This window comes from Macadamia integrifolia, chromosome 6 (assembly GCF_013358625.1).
Source record: "Macadamia integrifolia cultivar HAES 741 chromosome 6, SCU_Mint_v3, whole genome shotgun sequence".
NCBI classification, from domain to species: domain Eukaryota; kingdom Viridiplantae; phylum Streptophyta; class Magnoliopsida; order Proteales; family Proteaceae; genus Macadamia; species Macadamia integrifolia.
The window spans coordinates 24,014,429-24,033,720 of record NC_056562.1 but is presented as its reverse complement, the minus strand read 5'-3'; the positions used below and the strand labels follow the sequence as shown (position 1 = coordinate 24,033,720).

Here is a 19,292-nt window from a genome sequence, read left to right as displayed (position 1 = left end):
CTTAGATTTCACCATAGAGTGTAGATTGATAGCTCGGCAAAAGAAAGTAGGGGGGAGACATGTCAAATGTTTGACATATCCTCCCTTCGCTTGCCAATTAGTAGACACATGACATAAACAAATGGAGAAAGCGGGGGGGTTATTTTCATGTTTCGTAGTGTGCAAGATAACAGACGTACCTAAAATGAGAAAAAAAAAAAACCCCAACATTTTATGGATCCGGCTCGTCTCCAACGACTGACGCTCCGACTAGCCTCCAACGAATTCTCCAAGCATGACATTTGTCCTCATATGCATCCAATGTTCCACATTCATTCCACCCACATGCCTCCCACATCCTGCTGAGACCACCTGAAGAGAGAAACCATCATTCTAAACCAAGCTTCATCCCTCTGTTGTGTGGGGAAGGTCTTTGAAGAAGGAACGATAGGAGGAGGAATGAGATTCAAGGCTGAGCTCTCTCATGGACTCTGATATATAAGATAAAGAAAACTCTAGAAAAAGGAAAAGAGGGTGAACTAAGGTGAAGAAAAGAAGGAAGGCTCCCTATAAATAAAGCCCTTAGAGGTTCACTTTCTTCATCGCTTTTGAGCTTTCTCATGGACTCTGATGTATGGGATTTGCTCTAAGGTTTAAAATCATTCATTGATTTCTCTCTTTCCTTCTCTTCCTTTGTTGCTTCTTCACAGGATTTTTAGAAGAGAAGAGAAATTAAAGCAGCAGATACAGAGGAAGGGAAGGTAGAGATGGGAAAGTATGTGGAGATATTGGATTTAGGGGTGATGACCGTTACTCATTTCAACTCTCATTGTCCTTAGACGGCAAGGATGTACTACCACCCTCCTTCCAACTCTAACGACAACCACCAAATCCACAGCAACTTCCTCCTTCAAAGCGGTGGCACCATCGGTTGCGATGCAGCCTTAAAAGTCTCTACTTGGTAGGGTAGTTGCAGTGCGAAGGCTGTGGGTGTCAACCCTACAAACTTGATTCTTAATTCCATTGTATGACCCAATACCCGAAGAAAAAAGAAAAATCAATCATCGTTTGAGAAGGGGTTTTATCAAACTGATTTTTACCCCTTTCTTCTTCCTTTATCAAAAGTTCCACTATTTCTTGTTGAATAATAATCTGATTTGTGGGACAGAGCTATTGAGTGATTTCTAGTTGTTCTTGTTCAAGTCTTATGGGTATACTTCGATTGAATTTAATCTATTTTCGTTGTTGGGTTTTTGGGTTATGGGTGAAACGATACTGAGAAAATCCCATTGAAAAACAAAAATATTTGAAAGGAGCTTATCGTATTTGTTTTTCCCCTTCTCTTCTTCTTCTAATATCTTACTCTGTAATTCATTAAAAATTGGATTTTTAGATCACGGATTGAGCTTTTGAGTGATTTCCAACAAATTTTCTCGGTGAACTTTGATTGAATCTATTTGCTACTGGGCTTCTGGATTATGTGTGATAATACTGAATATTCTTGAAAATCCCAGTAGATTGAATCGAAGTATGGATTCATATATAGAAGATAATCCATTTTCTCCACCTCCTATCGTTCCCTCTTCAAAGACCTTCCCCATAGAGCAGAGAAATAAAGGTCAGTTTTCGAAGGATGGTTTCACTCTCCAAGCGGTTTCAGCAAGATGCGGGAGGCATGTAGGTGGAATTAATGTGAATTGTTGGATTCATATGAGGACAGGTGTCACATTTGGATTATTCGTTGGATGCTAGCTGGAGCATCAATCGTTGGAGACGTGCCGGATCCCAATTTTGCGCATGTCCATCCTGATGTTAGGGAGTAGGATCAATACACAATATCAACCACAGATACGGACATACAAGATGCTACCATTTTGAAGCTGGCATATGATGATATCGGTGAGGTGTAAAACCAAAAAACGACTGTCACACGTCACCTGCGCCCAACACACAGAACTCCTGCATTGCAAGCTGTGTAACGTCTCCTACTGTAACACATCACATCATCGTCAAGTATTGTTGTCCACCTTGGCTATGAAGCTTCTACCAAAACAAAAAATTTAAGGAACACAAAATTGAAGGAACGAAAACATCCCTTTGAGCTTTTCCGCCAGTTGTATCCCTTTCCTCTTCCATCCAACTGCTGAGGCAAATTTATTTATTTATTTATTTTTCATTTTTTATGATTTTCGTCCGATCCGCCCACCAGCCACCAGCCACCAGCCACCAGCCACATTTTTCACTGGTATGAAAACCTAACCACACAAGGGATAAAAAATAGTTATGCATATCCCCATTAAAGGTAAGTTACCTCTAATTACCATGGTTTTAAAACTCGGTATCTGTATTGGTATCAATATCAGTCACAATCAAAACTGATACGATATGAATCGGTATCAGTAAGGATAAAAAAATTTACAGTTTTCTCGGATCGGTCACGGTATTGGCTTGGATAGGTAATTTTTTTTAATATAAAAAAAAGAAAAAAAATGTAAAAAGAAAAAATTGAAAGAAGGAATTAAAAAAAAAACCCTAAAAGTTTTGATGCTTCCAGAAACTAAGGCTGTGTTTGGTAGCCAAGAAAAGAAAAGAAAAGAAAAGAAAAGAAAAAATAATCTTGAAAAGAATAGAAAAAAAATTCTAATTTTTTTTTTACCAATGGAAAAGAAAAGAAAATAATTTTTTATATTTAAATGATATAAAATTATATAATACTAATAAATTCAACCAATCACCTCCATTGTTTCTCTACCCCCAACAAGCACTATATCACTTCTCACACACACCCCACACGACACTTCTCTCTCTTCCTTAGTTTTGGTTTTTGTTTTGTTTTGTTTTGTTTATTTTTTTTTTCTTTTTTTCTTTTTTTCAAATCTCCATCTCTCTAGTGTGCTCCGAAGTCCCAACCAACATTGAAGCCCTTATTCGATCCCAATGACCTCTGCAATCAAAAGGCCTGCTCAAATGTTCCTACCCTCTCTCTCTCTCTCTCTCTCTCTCTCTCTCTCTCTCTCTCTCTCTCTCTCTCTCTCTCTGGTTCACTGCACAACAAGCCATGCACGCAATGTCTTGTTCCTCCACCGTTGTCATCCCTACCCTCCAAATTAAGAGATCTTCTCCGATCAAGACCCATCTCAAGTAGTCTAACCCTAATCGGAAACTCTGCAATTCTCTCCCCTACATAGACACTCTCTCTCTCTCAAATTTTCTCGGCGAACCAAAGTTATCTCGTCTAATCGGGAGGATTTTTTTTTCGATGGTGTGAGAAAACTTCACTTCTCCTGAGACGATTTTTGAAATTTTAATAGTAAATCTTCTACCTGCTGATGACGACCAAACGTAAAGAAAAAACCTAAAAGAACGGAAAATCGTAATCTGTACAACTTTCTTTTCTTTTCTTTTTCTTCTCTTGGCTACCAAACACAGCCTTAAAAAATTTGCGCCTCACAGAACAAAATAAAGAACAGAAAAATTCTCAGCCTTGCCTTCCCCTCCTTCGGAAGCGGAGACTGATCCATGTAATGAAATAAAAAGACCGAAAAATATATATATATATATATATATGCAAAAGCAAATCGAAACCCTAAATGCCATTGCCGAAGCTCTCTCTCTCTCTCTCTCTTTTATTTCTTTCTTTCATTCTTTACTAATCAAACTCTAAACCCATATTAAACCCAACATGCATTGGTACCAATTGCCTCATATCACTATCAGATCAAACATAAACCCACCCCTAGAAACATATGAAGGAAAACCAAAAAAGATTTAATCTTTCTAACACCCCAACAACTTTGCTACATCAAAATTTACAGAAATTTGAAGAACAACAAAATAACTCAAGTTTGTACCTCTAATGAGGTACCGGGATGAAGACGTCTATATGTTATCTTTACAGGAGGCTCGATAGAATTCAAGCCAAGGTGGAGATTGTTGGTGTACGATGTCTTGTATTCTGTCACAGTTTAACCTAGAGAGTATTGGTGCAGCACCTTGACAGGCAGGACGGTGGTCCCACTAGCCGATTAATGGGCTGTGGGGGTTGAAAGGGGGCAGGAGGCCCCCTGCATAGTAGGGGGTGTAGAGGGGCACAGCCCCCTGCTCGAATTTTTTATTTGAGGGCAATTGTGTACTTTTTAGATTAGGGTTTTTTGCTATATGTTTGTAGCGAGAGTTTCTTTCTTTGTAATGCAAGAAATACTGAGAGGTGTGAGGGACGAGCACTATAACCCTACTCTTCATTGATAGTGAAGTAGGATCTTATCTCACCGGGGACGTAGGCAATCTTGCTGAACCTCGTAAATCTATGCGCATTACTTGTTCTTGTTTTTCCATTATCTTCTGCATCGTTTTAGGGTTATGTTTCTACAAATTGGTATCAAAGCTCTAGGTTTTTATTTTCTAGGGTTTTCTATCACGATGGCATGTAAGGGATCGAATGTCAAGTATGATATCGAGAGGTTTAATAGGAAGAACAATTTCACCCTCTGACGTCGAAGGATGAAGAATCTTCTGATACAACAAGATTCGGCGAAAAAGTTGTTAGGGAAGTCGAAGAAACCTACAAAAATTACTTACAAAGATTGGGAAGAGATGGAGAAAAAGGCGGTAAGTGCTATTCGATTGAATCTTTCTGATGATGCCCTAAAATATGTTGTGGGTATCGAATCTACACCGCAGTTATGGGCGAAACTTGAAAGCATCTACATGACGAAGTCCTTAACGACAAGTTGTTCGTGAAGAAGCAATTGTATTCTCTATAGATGGAGAGAGGTATGCATCTATTAGAGCATCTTAACATGTTCAATCAGATCGTAAGTAAACTTGCAAACCTAGAGATTAAGATCAAGGATGAAGACAAGGCTTTACTATTGCTGTTAACGACTCTCTTGTACGGGAAGGAGACCCTTGAGATGGATGAAGTCGCGGCTACCCTCATATCCAATGATATAAGGAAGAAGGCCAGTAGTACGAAATCTCAAGGAGAAGATCTTTTAGAAGGTGACAAGGAGCAAGAAAGAGGGAGATCAAATCAAATGGGATCTGGGAAGAGTCGATCGAAATAAAAAAGAGCAAAGATAATGGTCTCTTATTACTATTATAAGAAGGAAGGTCATCTGAAGAGAGAGTGCTTGAAAAGGAAGGTGGACTTAAAGAAGAAAGGTGTATATAAGGCATCTAAAAAACTAGCATGGCTGATAGTTCGATGGAGATGATGGATATGTACTTTCTATATTATCAAGTAAGAACCAAGCTTCTGATTCTTGGATTTTAGATTCTGGATGTTCATATCACATGTGTCCACATAAGGATTGGTTTGATACAGATCAATCATATAATAGTGGGTCTGTCCTAATGAGGAATGATGCTATATGCAAGACCATTGGGATAGACACTATCAAAATCAAGATGTTTGATGGGAGACATGTACCAGAATTAAGAAAAAACTAAATATCTTTGGGGGCACTTGACTTAAATGGATGTAAGTACATAACAGAAGGTGGAGTTCTCAAAGTTATTAAGGGTGTTATGGTTGTCATGAAGGGACAACGAACATGAAACCTATACAGACTCATAGGGAGCACAGTTACAGGTGGAGCGTCTGTGACTACAGATGTAGGATTTGATACAGATGATACCTATCTATGGCATATGCGGTTAGGGCGTATGGGAGAAAGAGGATTGATGGAGCTTCATAAAAGGAAACTATTGAAGGGAGTGAAAACTTATAAACCAAACTTTTGCAAGTATTGTGTGTTCGAGAAGCAATACAAGGTTAGTTTCAAAACTGCAAAACATAAGAATAAAGGGGTGCTTGATTATGTACATAGCGATGTATGGGGTCGTTCAATAACAAAATCTAATGGTGGGGAAGAATACTTCGTGACTTTTATTAATGATTACTCAAGGAAAGTCTGGATCTACTTCATGAAGCATAAAAGTGAGGTGTTCACTAAATTTAAGGAATGAAAGGCTAAGGTAGAAAGGAAGACAGGAAAGAAAATTTAGTACTTGAAAATAGATAATGGAGAAGAGTACATGTACAAGCCATTTCTAGAATTGTGCAAAGCTAAAGGGATTACACGTCACTTCACGGTTCCAAAGACACTACAGTAAAATGGTGTAACTGAAAGGATGAACAGAACACTTCTAGAAAGAGCTTGGAGTATGAGGCTGAATGCAGGGTTGAGTAAGAGATTTTAGGCAGAAGCAGTGAATATGTCATGTTTCCTTATCAACAGATCTCCATCAAAGACGATTGATTATAAAATTCCCGAAGAGGTATGGACAAGAAAACCAGTAGATTATTCTATTCTAAAAATATTTGGTTGTCCAGCATATGCACATGTTGAGAGTGAGCAGCGTTCCAAGTTAGACTTAAAGTCTAAGTAGTGCATCTTTCTTGGTTTTAAGAAATGAATAAAGGGATTCAAGTTGTGAGATCCAAGTTCACAGAAAGTTATGGTTAGTAGGGACGTTGTGTTTGATGAGTCTCATATGGTGAAGTCAAAATGCAATTCACAAACAGTTGGTGAAAATAAAGAAGGTTCTTCTGTGCAGGTGGAGTTAGGTGAGTCAGAAACAACAAGAGAAAATGAGTCATCCTGTGACTTACCAGGACAACAGGAAGCAGTAGAAGTTCCTTATACTGTAGCAAAGGGTAAAGGGAAGCGTACTCACAAAGCTCCTGTGAGATACGGGTTTGAGGACATGATTGCCTATGCCCTCACTATAGGTACAAATGATCCATCTTCCTACCATGATGCTTTGAGTGATGCACAACATAATAAATGGATGGAAACTATGATAGAGAAAATAGAGTCTCTGCAGAAGAACAAGACTTGGGAGATTATGGAAAAATCCAAAGGAAGAAAAATCATTGAGTGTAAATGGGTCTTTCGTAAGAAAGAGGCAGCATCTGAGAATAAGCGTGAAAGGTATAAGGCCAGACTTGTAGCCAAGGGCTATGTATAGAAGGAGGGGATAGACTACAATGAAATATTCTCCCCAGTGGTGAAACACACTTCAATCAGGGTGCTACTTGCTTTGGTGGCCATGCATGATTTGGAGCTTGAACAGCTTAATGTGAAGACTGCATTTCTTCATGGTGACTTGGAGGAACAGATTTATATGGAGCAACCTGAAGATTTCAAGGTGCAGGGAAAGGAAGATCATGTTTTTCTACTTAAGAGGTCGTTTTATGGTCTTAAGCAATCTCCTAGGCATGGTACAAGCGCTTTGGCTCCCACATGATAGAGATTGGCTACACAAGAAGTGAGTATGATAGTTGTGTTTATTATAAAGTGTTAAATGGTAATTTCATTATTTTGTTGATGCTTTATGTTGATGATATGCTCATTGCTGCAAAGAACAAACATGATATAGTCTCTTTGAAGTCTTTGTTGAGTGCTGAATTTGAGATGAAGGATCTTAGTGCCGCTAAGAAGATCCTTGGCATGGAAATCCTTAGAGATAGAATTATAGGTAAACTTTGGGTAACTCAGAAGAGGTATATTAAAAAGGTGCTAGAGCATTTCAATATGGAAAAGGCTAAGCCGGTTAGCACTTTGTTAGCTAGCCATTTCAAGTTATCTGAAAGAGAATGCCCTACAACTCATGAGGAGGTGGCGTAGATGTCTCAGGTCCCTTATGCTAGTGCAATTGGGAGTCTCATGTATGCTATGGTTTGTAGCAGACCGGATTTGTCTCACGCAGTCAGTGTTGTTAGCAGATACATGAGTAATCCAGGGAATGAGCATTGGAATTGTTATACCCGAACCCTTAAACTTCCTATTTTAATGTTCAGGTGCGACACCGGAGGACACCTGTACTAGTGAGTACTGGGTTGCATTCGCCTTTTGTCGAGGAAGGAAGGGCACCCCACTTGCACCTGTTACCCATGCTTAAGTAATTGGAAGGGATTCCAGACCCGAAGGGAAAGGTCAATTGAACCTCACACACACTAGAAACCCTAAAAAAGGCCCCACTCAAACTGAGGAGAGATCTCCATACAAAGTGACCAGTTCAGCATTCACCGGCTGATGGTCACCGACGGATGGAGCATCCACCGGTGAACTCCATACGGTGAGTGCACATGCCAGTTTTGGGTTATCTCACCATGGGACCCTAGACCTCACGATCGTGGACCCCAAACCCATCCACATTGATGGAACAATGTGTTAGGGAGTTGATTAATGTGGTGGGACATCTCGAAGTGGGCCGTCAGTACCGAATAGCGGAATAACCCGGTATTGGGTAAAACCCATTAATTCCCCAAACAGCCCTTAGCGGGACTTAAGTGGCTATAAATAGGGCTCTTACCATTCATTTCTTCTCCTACCAAAATCGAAAGAAGGAAAGGGAGAAAGAAGAAGAAGAAGAAGGAGAAGGAGAGCAAGGGAGGAAGGAAGGAGGAAGGTTAGGGCTCCATTCTTGAGGTAAGCCCATATGCTCATCTCTCCACACACACACACATAAATCTCTCTCTCTCTCTCTCTCTCTCTCTCTCTCTCCTTCCCATTTCACTCTTTATTGGAAGTAATGGAGACCCAACCAAATTCCACTTACCCAACCATAAAGACTACATAATAGGAGGCAGAAATTAGAGTAAGAGACTTACATTGGCAAGGTTATTCACTCAACCCTGGGTCTAAGGAAAATTCCCTATGAAACCCCTAACCAAAACCCTAGGATTTGGGAATTTGAGCAAATCCTCTATGACTTAACATCTTAACCTAATCCTAAGTTGGGGAAAATGAAATTAAACCTATGTATGGTGTGTGAGAGTGATTTCATGAGCCATTAATGACCATTCCATTAACTCAACCTAAGTCTTCCCCAATTTAGCTTAACCTAGATTTGTGTATTGAGGAAATTGATGTATCTTGAAACCCTATGTTGATCCACTCACTAATTTTACTAAATCTAAGCTAAGTGAAGTGTGTGAGGATGCCCTACATGAAAACCAACCCTAAAATCACAAAACCCAATTTGTAAACTATACAAAAGAGGGAGAAGGGAGGAATGGAGTTGGGAAATAATACCACACTGAAAAATACGCATTTCCACCACTATACACAGGGGCCACAGGGCCAATAAGGCTGATCTGGGTAAGAAAACCCCGATTTTAACTTCATCGACTGATAGTCACCTACCAGTCGGTGAAGGCAGGGACCATCCATCGGTGAAAATATTACAGGATGTGCATTCCTTTCGGATTTGTCCACCGGTGAACTCACCGAGGATGATCATCCACCGGTAAGCATCCACCGGTGAAAATATTATAGGATATGCATTCCTTTCGGATTTATCCACCGGTGAACTCACTGGCGGATGACCATCCACTGGTAATCATCCACCGGTGAACCATTTTAAAGCTAAATTTTTATCCTTTTATTGGGGCACAAGTCCTAGTGTTCCACTCCTCTTTGAATAACCGAATAACTAAAAACATTATGTATCATAGGAGTAGAACTGAGAAGTGACAGGAGCACGCAACACGAAACCATCAACTATCTACCGCCATCTAGAACACGAGGTGAGGGCATTTTGTGTGTTTTTATGAAATGCTTGCATCATAATGCATATGTGGATGAATTTTATCATTTTGCATATTATTATATTATTCCTTATGTCAAGTGTTGATGTGGCATGAGGATGTGGATTATGATTGTTTAGGGTGAGTGTGAGTGTGTGTGTGTGTGTGTGACTGAGGTGCAGGGTAGCCAACGGTTGGTGCCAGTGGCACTGCATGCTCAGGGTGAGTGTGCGTGTGTGGGTGTGTGGCTGGGGTGTAGGGTGGCCAACTGTTGGTGTCGGTGGCACTGCATGCTCAGCGTGAGTGTGTGTGTGTGACTGGGGTGTAGGGTGGCCAATGGTTGGTGCTGGCGGCACTGCATGCTCAGGGTGTGTGTGAGTGTGTGAGTGTGATTGAATTGTGTTGTGGCATATTAGAATGCATTGGGCTAGGATAACCACCCTGGTGCTACCACCCTTGCCAATAGGGGTTTACGTATTGGCTTATCGTCTCATCCGGCTGTCCGTGGTTGGGGATAATTTTTGGTGACTGAGGTGCCAAGATTCTAACATCGTGACAGACCCTCACGCGATGTTTAATTCGGTGACAACTATACCCTACATGCGATGTTGGATTCGGTGTAGTGGTATTATGGGAGGGTTATTAATAGGGGATTATCGGGTAACGATGTGGTTTCAGAACTAAGATGCTCCTGACTCGCAACTAGCTAGTATCCCTAGCGACTGATAACGTACATTCATGACTAGGGATAACACCTACGTTGCAGTAGCACTTATACCCCCTTTGGACTTAGAAATTGTTGCTTAGAATTGCTTGATAATAAATGGATCATGTCATTGCACTCATGTAATTGCATTCATATTGATGTGGTCGGGCATGAATATTTATACTATTATATTTTCTTGGATTGTCATGATTGCTTGTATGTGTTACCACTCATTGGGCTTCGTGGAAGCTCACCCCCCATTGTTACCCCTTTGTAGATGTTGATTCAGGAAATCATTTGGAAACTGTGATCGAGGTCCCGTCTCTCTACGGAGGTGACCTTTGGGATGAGGAGCTGGTTGCGCACGAGGATGGATGCGTGTGCGATGACTGTGCATTTGGAGCACGCTGAGGATGGGAGTATCATCTTCTATTTTTGATTCTTTTTGTACTTAACAGATGTAGCCCTATGGGGGCATAACTCTAATTATGATCAAGATGTGAAAACATTCTTTTTGTGTAAATATGGTAAATATCAATAGAAATCACTAGTTGATATATTTTGTTTATATTATAAGTATGTGATTTTAGAATTCATTTCATAATCTTATGAACTTAAAGTACTGCATCGTGGATCCTGGATGGATTGTGGACACGTGTGCATGTCCATGTCACCAGCCTTCAGGTGAGTGGAGGCGGGGTGTGACAGGAATGCAATTAAGTGGATCTTCAGATATTTGAGCAAGACCAAAGATATATGTGTTATGTTCAGTGGCAAGGGAAGTTCCACAGAATTGGTAAGTTATGTTAATTCCGACTATGCTGGTGATTTAAACAAGAGGAGGTCTACTATAGGGTATGTATTTACATTGGCTGGTGGACCTATATCATGGAGGGTGATGCTTCAGTCTACAATTGTATTATCCACTATAGAGGTAGGGTACATGGCGGCAGTTGAGGTTGCCAAGGAAGGAGTCTGGTTGGCTAGATTGGTTTATGAGTTGGGGTTGGAGCAAGGAGGTACAGTGTTACATTATGATAGTCAGAGTGTCATACATCTTGCAAAGAATCAGGTTTTCATGCAAGGACAAAGCATATTGATATGAGATTTCACAAGATCAGGGAGCTTGTGTCAAAAGGTAGTATTCACTTGAGAAAATTCATACAGATGTTAATCCTATAGATATGTTTACCAAGCCAATTACTACAGAGAAGTTTGAGTCCTGTTTGGACTTGATTAATATTACTCATTGTTGAAGATGAGGGACGCACCAAATAGGTGCAGGTTTGTGCCTCTAATGAGGTGCGGGGATGAAGATGTCCACAGGTTATCTTTACAGGAGGCTCGACAGAATTCAAGCCAAGGTGGAGATTATTGGTGTATGATGTTTTGTATTCCGTCGCAGTTTAACCCAGAGAGTACTGGTGCAGCACCTTGACAAGCAGGACGGCGGTCCCGCTGGCCGATTAGCTGGCCGTGGGGGTTGAAGGGGGGTAGGAGGCTCCCCTATATAGTAGGGGGTGTAGGGGGGCGCAGCCCCCTGCTCGAATTTTTTATTTGAGGGCAATTGTGTACTTTTCAGATTAGGGTTTTTCGCTATATATTTGTAGCGAGGGTTTCTTTCTCTGTAATGCAAGAAATACTGGGAGGTGTGAGGGATGAGCACTGTAACCTTATTCTCCATTGATAGTGAAGAAGGATCTCATCTCACCGGGGACGTAGGCAATCTTGCCGAACCTCATAAATCTATGTGCATTGCTTGTTCTTGTTTTTTCATTATCTTCTGCATTGTTTTAGGATCGTGTTTCTACACGATACCCTGGCTACTGCGATAACGACACTAGCTCTGACAATGGGGTCGATAGTGGAGTGGGTAATGGAGAATTGTGATAAACAGGGCAAGAAGCACTAAGCCTCAACCAAGCATCGGTACAACAAAGCTGAAAGAAATGTCGACAATTGGGCATTAGCCTCAAGCATCTCCCCAACTTTGTAATCACAAAGGCATATCAAACACATAGAATCTCCACTCCCATGATCACTCGACTTGCAAAATGGGAACTTTGGATCGGTATCCAATACCCACCTCAGGATTAGTCAGATATCGGGATCGGTCTCAGTTGATACCGATCTGATCCGGCCTGATCCTACCAATCCTGATACCATTCAATGCTCAATGTCCCCAAATGAGATCATTACGATTTGTCGATATCATTTACAATAGAATAAGGCACAATTCTCCAAGGTCACTAAGGTCACTGGAACCTTTGCCACCTTCACTGTCAATTCCTAACATATTTAGCGATTTACAAACATCGTTAAGATGTACGGGGGTCTATTGAGACACTTATAAATAGGAATTTATAAGTGAATGAGTGCACTTGACTTTCGGTATAAACTAACAAAAAGTAGACATTTGCTGTATATTGGATGTAAATGTTGAACCCACGACAGTTACGCGAGATGTGGATCAGCTTGAAACAATGCATTCAATTTTCATCGCCAGTAAATTTCTTTAAAAAAATTATAATTTCAACATTGACACCCCTGAGTCGATAAGGGAAGGTGATCCATCACCCTTTACCGGTACCTGTCCGATTATGCCGACACGATAGTTGAAACTAAATTCCCAACTAGTATTAAATTGCAAAATCTTCAGAGTAAGGGCAAGTTTATAAATGACCACGCTAATCTCATTGAAATAAGATAGTCATTCATTAACTTAAATCATCAAGCAATACATACAAGCCTGTTGGAATTTAAATGACAATTTAATTTAAATTATTATAAGATTCAAATTAGCTTTTGGTTTCTAGTGTCTTTTAAGATTTGACCATCTTTATATCTTCTTGTATGACCCCTCATATAGTTATCTCTATGTATTCTCATAACCTTTTATGCATTTATAAATAATTTTTAATATGGTCTCTTTATTTTTAGGACTTTATCTCTTCATCCAAAGGACTCTTTTATTTCACTTTACAAGAGCCTTTGTCTCTTCATTTTGAGGGACCTTATCTCTTCCTCTTCTTGTGAGAGACTTGAATGAGAGACCTTATCTTTTCATTTCTTTTCTAGAAATCTCTTTTCCTCTTTAAATAGAGGGGATCTCTAGGCATTGTACACACCAATTGCAATTACAAAGTTCACTCAAGTTATGATGTGTTTTAAGGATTGAGATATTATTTTACTCTTATTTTAAGTGTCTATACTTAAGTGTATTTTGAGTTTTTCATCTTTAGTTTGAGCACAACATTGGAGTACTCGAAGGAGTTTAGTAGTTGAGTGCACAACTACTAGGGGTGCCATTGGGTTGTTTTATCTCGGAGGCCAATTCGTAACTCACCCAGTTGCACCATTGGGGGCGTCTATGGTCTTAAGGAGAGTGTCAAGTGACATGACTCAGCCCGTCTATATTGCTAACGTATTTTGTTACAGGATTCCTAAGAGTCCGTGGTTCGAAGATCTCTCGAAAGCTCAACAACCAAAGATAAGTGTGCTCTCTCAATATTCTGATCCACCCATTTTTCTACAATTCTTACCGTAGAACTTCAGTTTATTGAGAGACAGGATTCTTTGATATGTCCAACAACCTTGCCTCGGCTATGGAAAATTTAAGAATTATATTTGACTTTGATAAAATTGAGCCATTTGATGGTTCAAATTTTAATAGATGGAAACAGAGAATGTTGTTTGTTCTGGATCAAATATCTGTCTCTTTTGCCTTGACCACACCATTACCTGCTACAAGTGATGACCCTACCCTCATAACTGAAAGGCAAAAGTGGATCTAGGCAGACTATCAGTGCAAGAACTGCATTCTGAATTCTTTATCCAATGAGCTTTATCATGTTTATGAAGCTTATGATAATGCTCAGTCAATCTGGACTACATTGGATAAAAAATATACCTTAGAGGATGTAGGAAATAAAAAATATGCTATTGTAAATTTTCTTGAATTTGTGATAAGGGATGACAAGAGCATTTCTGCCCAAATTGATGGTTTCAAATCCTTGTGTCAACATTGGCTAAGGAAGGAATGATCTTACCTGATGATTTTATTGTTGGCTCTCTTCTAAAGAAGTTACCAACATCCTGGGGTGACTTCAAAATGAATATGAAGCATAAGAGGATGAATTGGAATTTGGACCAAATTATTATCCAAGTTAAGATTGAGGAAAAGAACCGGAAAAAAGACATGACCGAAAAAACTAAAGATTTTCAATCTAAGGCTAATTTGGTCGAGTCGGAAAAATACGAATAGTTTAAGAAAGGCTTGAAGGCCAAAAAGGGAACTTCTTTCAAGAAAAAGAAAGGAAACTATTTTGTATATGGTAAACCCGGGCATTATAAGAAAGATTCCTAGAAAATGAAGAGCAAGACCAAGGCTAACTTAGTTGAGGTTGATATTTTCACTTCCATGGTAACAGAGGTAAACTTGGTTGAAAAACCAAAAGAATGGATCATTGACACAGGTGCTACTACGCACATCTGTGGGGATCGGAATGCCCTTTTCAACTATTCAATGGTTGAAATAGGTGAACAAGTTTTTATGGGAAATTCCCAATCTTCTCAAGTCTCTGGTAAGGGGCAAGTTCAACTGAAATTAACTTCACGTAAAACCCTTGTTCTCAAGGATGTTTGCATGTGCCCGATATTCGGCGAAATCTGGTTTCTGGTGCTCTTCTTATTAAGGCAGGTTTTAAACTATCATTTGAGGTAGATAAGGCTATTGTTACCAAAAACAATATATTTATTGGGAAAGGGTATAACTCTAGTGGGTTATTTGTTCTAAATGTTGCTAATATTATCAATGAAAAGCCTAGTAATTTTGTGTATTTGGTTGATTCTTATGATGTTTGGCATGGTAGATTAGGGCATTGCAATGCATCATCTGTAAAGAAATCATGCAAGCTAGGTTTGATACATGGAAACCTTAAAACCCCATTAGTCAAATGTCTCATTTGTGTTGAGGCTAAATTCACTAAAAAGCCTCATATTTCTGTTGAAAGAAAGCCTGAGTTATTGGAATTAGTTCATAGTGACTTAGGTGATTTCAAATCACATGAATCAAGAGGTGGCAAAAGATACTTCATTACCTTTATAGATGATTGTTCTAGGTATACAAAGTTATACCTTCTTAGAACCAAGGATGAAGCAGAACAAAGTTTCTTGACCTACAAGGCTGAGGTTGAAAATCAGTTAGGAAGGAAGATCAAAAGACTAAGAACTGATAGAGGGGTAGAATATGGTACTCAATTTCTATCACAATTTTGTGAAGAAAATGGATTATTCATGAGACCACAGCCCCCCATCAACCTCAATCTAATGAAGTTGCAAAAAGGAAAAATAGAACTCTAAAAGAGATGATGAACTCCATGCTTATTAATTCAGGATTACCTTTAAACTTGTGGGGGGGAAGCCATAATGTCATCATGTTACATTCTAAATAGGATACCTCATAAGAAATCTGGATCTATACCATTTGAATTGTGACATGGTAGAAAACCCAACCTTAAGTATCTAAAGGGTTGGGGTTGTTTGGCTAAAGTTGGGTTGCCTGAACCCAAGAAAAGAAAATTGGGACCTAAAACTTGTGACTGTGTCTTTATTGGATATGCTCATCATAGTGCAGCATATAGATTTATGGTAATTAAATCTATAGATGGAATTTTTGAAACAAATACTATCATTAAATCTAGAGATGCTGATTTCTTTGAGTATATATTTCCCATGAGAAAAGATTTATTGAGTAATGGCACACATTTGACCAATAATAATCTTTCACTTGAAAACGTAAGTGATGATCTCACAAGATCAAGTGTTGTTGAATCTAATGATGGAGTTCAACTAAGAAGAAGAAAAAGACAAAGGAGAAAAACTAATTTAGGTAATGTATGTTCACCTATCTTATTGATAATGATCTGATCACATACCAACAGGCCATCACATCTCCTAACTCTGTTTTTTGGAAACAAGCAATTAAGAGTGAATTAGACTCTATAGTTGCTAACCACACATGGGAATTAGTTGATCTTCCACCAGGAACTAAGGTTCTAGATACCAAGTGGATTTTTAGAAAGAAATTGAGGCCTGATGGTTCACTTGATAAATTCAAGGCCAGATTAGTAGTCAAAGGATTCAAGCAGAAAAAAGAAATAGATTTCTTTGATACTTTCTCTCCTGTAGCTAGAATTGCAACAATAAAGTTATTGATTATAATTGCATCAATCTATAAACTTGTCATACATCAAATGGATGTAAAGACAACATTTTTAAATGGAGATTCAGAAGAAGAAATCTATATCAAACAACCTGAAGGCTGTGTCATTCCTAGGCAAGGGCATAAAGCGTGCAAACTTATGCGCTCTTTATATGGCTTGAAACAAGCACCTAAACAATGGCACAAAAAATTTGATAATGTTTTAATTTCTAATGGTTTTCATGTCAATAATTCTGATAGGTGTGTTCATAGCAAGTTCCATAACAATAGAGGTGTTTTCATTGTTCTGTATGTTGATGATATGCTAATTATGGGTACTAGTCTTGATTTGATAAAATCCACTAAAGCTTTTCTAATGTCTAATTTTGACACTAAAGACATGGGAGAAGCCAATGTGATTTTAGGAATCAAGATTATTAGAAGGAAAGATGAAATTGTTTTGTCACAATCCCATTATGTGGAAAATTTACTTAAAAAATATGGTTATTTTGATGCCAAGACCATAAAAACACCTTTAACTGTTGGAAGCCATATATAGAGAGATGAGGGAGAATCTGTTTCAAAAAAGAAGTATTCTCAAATAATTGGTTCTTTTTCTTATTTAATGAATTGCACAAGACCGGATATCACTCTTGCTATTGGAAAGTTAAGCCAACGCACTAGGAATCCAGGAATGGAACATTGGGATGCCTTAGAAAGATTGTTAAGGTATTTAAAGTGTACCATGAATTATGGTTTGCATTATTCTGGTAATACGAATGTGCTTGAAGGATATTGTGATGCTAACTAGATTTTTGATTCAAATGAAACATTGGCTACTAGTGGATTCGTATTCACCATAAGTGGTCGAGCAATTTCATGGAAATCAGTTAAACAAACCTGTGGGACAAGTTCCACCATGGAATCTGAGTTTGTGGCTTTAGAAAAAGCCAGATCTGAAGCCAAATGACTAAGGAATCTAATAGCAGATTTACCATTATAGCTTAAACCTGTGCCTTCCATATATCTTCATTGTGATAGTCAAGCTGCTATTGCAAAGGCCAAGAGTAGGGTTTACAATGGTAAGAAAAGGCATATACGCCTTAGACATAATTTGGTGAGAGAATATATAAATAATGGTACCATTGCTATTGACTTTGTAAAGTCAGAGAGAAATGTAGTAGACATGCTTACAAAACCTCAAGTCACCAAAATTATTTTTGAGACATCTAAAGGAATAGGCTTAAGGCCCCTGATTCATGAGTCAGGGTGATGGACACCCAACCTATGTGATAGGAGATCCTTGGAATTAGATTCAATGGGTAAAAACGAAGTCACCGGATGACTTAACTAGTGCTATCATATTGTGCCTATTCTGGATTAGATGTGAATGATAGTACTCACCCCAAAGAACAAAGGATGAGTTATACGACTCTTTATCAGCCAACGCTCATGTAATATGGGGGTATGCTGACTATGGTGCATACTATGGGCTGACCTAAGTGAATGTAGGGGGTGAGGCCGCTTTCGATGAGAATTATGAGCGAATTCTCTAAAGATTCATGAGTCCAAGAAGGGGACAAGGCCAAAAAATGTCCACAATATAAAAAGGGTGACTACAATGTCAGATGGTAGGATATAGATGGCAAGTTAGTCGGCTACACCAATGAGGAAAGGTTCAAGAAGTCTGACTTCACCTGTACTCTGTAGTGTGGCTTATCAGACCTAGTATAGATTCAAGTTTGAAAGACATTTGAAACGATATGTCCTACCATTCTAATGGGCTCAGGCTATTTTTTTGTTTTACCGGTATTTTGAATCTTGTGGGGGAATTTTTGGAATTTAAATTATTATAAGATTCAAATTAACTTTTTGTTTCTTGTGTCTTTTGGGATTTGATTATTTTTTTATCTTCTTGTATGACTCCTCATATAATTATCTCTATGTATTCTCATAACCTTTTATGTATTTATAAATAATACTTAATATGGTCTCTTTATTTTTGGGATTTTATCTCTTCATCCTAAGGACTCTTTTACTTCACTTTGTGAGAGCCTTTGTCTCTTCATTTAGAAGGACTTTATCTCTTCCTCTTCTTGTGAGACTTGAATGAGACACCTTATCTCTTTATTTCTTTTTTAGAAGTCTCTTTTCCTCTTTAAATAGAGGGGATCTCTAGGCATTGTACACACCAATTGCAATTACAAAGTTCACTCAAGTTATAGTATGTTGTGAGGATTGAGATATTATTTTACTCTTATTTTGAGTATCTATACTTAAGTGTATTTTGAGTTTTTCATCTTCAATTTGAGCACAACATTGGAGTACTCGAAGGGGTCTAGTAATTGAGTGCACAACTACTAGGGGTGCCATTGGGCTATTTTATCTTGGAGGCCGATTCATAACTCACCCAGTCACACCATTAGGGGCATCTACGGTCTTAAGGAGAGTGTCAAGTGACACAACTCAGCCTGTCTATATTGCTAACATATTTTGTTACAAGATTCCTAAGAGTTTGTTGTTCGAAGATCTCTTGAAAACTCAACAACCAAAGATAAGTGTGATCTTTCAATATTTTGATCCACCCATTTTTCTACAAGCCTTAGTGGGGAATACAATTGTTGCAATTCTTACATACTTCTGAACATATCCGTTGATTGCAATTGTTGCTTCTCCTTCTTTTATGACACTCCACCAACTGCCATCCTCCTCCCCACCTTTTGGATCTGGTTGGTATCCAATGAATGACGCCCCTACGAGCGTCCAACAATCTCTGATGGACTGACATCTTTCCATTCTGTGATTGGACGGTCATGAACAATGCAACCTAAAAACCCTCCAAAAGCCTCCTGGTCACACTTAACCTG

General features: G+C 38.9%; 1 long non-coding RNA gene across 1 annotated transcript; it reads left to right on the top strand.

Annotated features, from left to right (window-relative positions):
- The first annotated feature begins 238 nt into the window (after window positions 1-238).
- LOC122080676 lies at window positions 239-1,233 on the top strand. Its single transcript, XR_006140864.1, has 2 exons — window positions 239-567; window positions 690-1,233. It is a non-coding gene; the product is annotated as an uncharacterized LOC122080676 (long non-coding RNA).
- The last annotated feature ends 18,059 nt before the right edge of the window (window positions 1,234-19,292 follow it).